Genomic DNA, 2,323 nt, shown 5'->3' on the forward strand with positions numbered 1-2,323 from the left:
TGCTCCTAAATGATGCAGTGAAGATTGGAACCAGAGGGTATGTCTATACCTCACCACATGCCCGTGCCCCCTGACAGTGTCAAAGGGGCCCAAGCTCTGTGTTCTGAGCTCTGCAGGGAGAGGTGAGAGAGCTGTGACTGAGTTTTTCAGACTTTGGCTAGAGGCTGGCAAGGCTAGGAATAGGGAAAATGGTGCATAGGCTGGGGACAGAGAAATGGTCTAAGCATGAGATGCTCCTCCAAACACAGGGACACAAGGAGGGTCCATGCAGAGACAAGAGAAGCCACAAGAGGGCGCCCGCGCCCACCCAAGTGCCCACCCAGGTGCCTATCGCCCATGTCCTGTCATGGAAGATTCAGGGGAGCCCTAGACTGGGGTCCCCACAGAGGGCAGTGTCCTCAGTGCAGTCAGAATCTTCACTCATGGAAATACCTGCTTGTAACTCTGTGCGTTGTTGACCCCAAGGGGAGACAGTCCTCAGGGAACTGCAGTCCCAGTGGTCACAGAGGGCCTGCTTTACCCCTTCTGGGACCATTCTCCTTTGGAAACCTCCCCGCTTCCCTTAGCAGACATCTTTTTATATCCATGTTTTCACTGACTTAGTCCTCATCCTTTCTCCTGCCCCCCACCTCAGCCAAGCCTAGCTCTGGCCCCAGAGTCCCATCAGGCACTTGCCCACCTGGTCTGGCAAGTGGCATGGGCGACCAGCCTCACCTTGAAAAGCCAGAAGATTTGCCTGTTGCTTCCCTAACTAAAGCATCAGATTCGTGAGCACAAGGATTGCACCTGTTTGGTTCACTACTGCCCCTCTAGCTACTAGACCAGTGGCTGGCCTATGTAGTAAATTCCCAATAAAAATTTGTTGAATTATTGAATGAATGGACAAGGGGGGCCTGGGTGGCTCAGTCAATTAAGAATTTGACTTTGGTTCAGGTCAGGATCTCACAGTCCGTGAATTAGAGCCCTGTGTCAGGCTCTGTGCTGGTAGTTGGGAGCTTGAAGCCTACTTTGGATTCTGGGTCTCCCTCTCTCTCTGTCCCTCCCCTGCTCATGCTCTGTCATGCATGCTCTCTCTCAAAAATACATAAACATTTAAAAAATGAACAAATGCATGGAGTGGAAAGGTGTCTAGGTCTTAGAGACAGGCCACCTGGGTTTACGTCTCCGTCCCCGAGCTTATTCTCTGTGCAACAGAGCAAGTGACTTATCAGATTGTCAAATAGGGATTATGATGGTGTCTCGGCAGGGTTGTCGAGAATATTCCTGGAGATGATGTCACAAGCGCCTCCCACAGTGTGGAAAGCAGCTGCCGTTTCCGGAGGATTCACCATGTGTCTGGCCCTTGGCTTATGTTCTCCAAAATCCCATTTTCTCAATGACTTCCTGAGAGGTTGAGGAGCCCACAGGGGTTAAATAACTTGCCCAGGGTCACACAACTGGGAAGGACAAGCCCGGGTTTACGTCTGGGCGTCGAAGACCGCAGCGTTGCAAAGTCAGCCTTCTTGAGTTTGAGGTCTGGTTCTATCACTTACAAGTGGATCGAGGTTGGGCACGTTTCTCGGCGGGGAGATGTGAGAAGGGATGGAAGTGGGCCACCGCGTCGGCCTGGGCCGTCCTTCAGGATCCGGAGGAGTCCAAGACGCCACCAACTGTTAACACCGCAGCTACACTCCGTTGAGACTGAGCAAACTGCCAGGGCCTCCGGAAACTGCTTTTATACCACAGCACCACCCGGACCCCCTCACCCATCCGGCCATTTCCAAATGCATTCTTCGGACTCCACCTGCGGCCAGAGTCGTAATCTAGTCAAGGAGGCAGGATGCACGCGCGCACGCGCACACAGCGTCAGAGGAGGAAAGTGCTGACTTTCGCTGTGTAACCTGGGCGAAGTGTCTTTGCTTCAGAACACCCGTTTCTTCGTGTGTACACTGGAGGGTGCTAACTGGCATCCGTATGAGGATCATCTAGAAAATACACGTCATGGGGCTCCTGGGTGTCTCAGTCCGTTGGGCATCTGACTTTGCCTCAGGTCATTCATGATCTTGCGGTTCGGTTCGTGGGTTCGAGCCCTGCATGGGGTTCTGTTCTGACAGCCTAGAGCCTGGAGCCTGTTTCGGATTCTGTGTCTCCCTCTCTCTCTCTCTCCCTCCCTCACTCGTGCTCTGTCTCTTTCTGTCTCAAAAATAAACTATGTAAAAAAAATTTTTTTTTAAAAGAGAAAAAGGAAAATACACATGGAAGAGCTGAGTCCCCAGCACTGGAGGTGAGCGAGGGGGCCATGGGGAGGTTGATTCACAGGACTGTTGCCAGAAGGACCTGGCAT

The sequence above is a fragment of the Suricata suricatta genome, chromosome 12, assembly GCF_006229205.1.
Source record: "Suricata suricatta isolate VVHF042 chromosome 12, meerkat_22Aug2017_6uvM2_HiC, whole genome shotgun sequence".
In the NCBI taxonomy this organism is placed as follows: Eukaryota; Metazoa; Chordata; class Mammalia; order Carnivora; family Herpestidae; genus Suricata; species Suricata suricatta.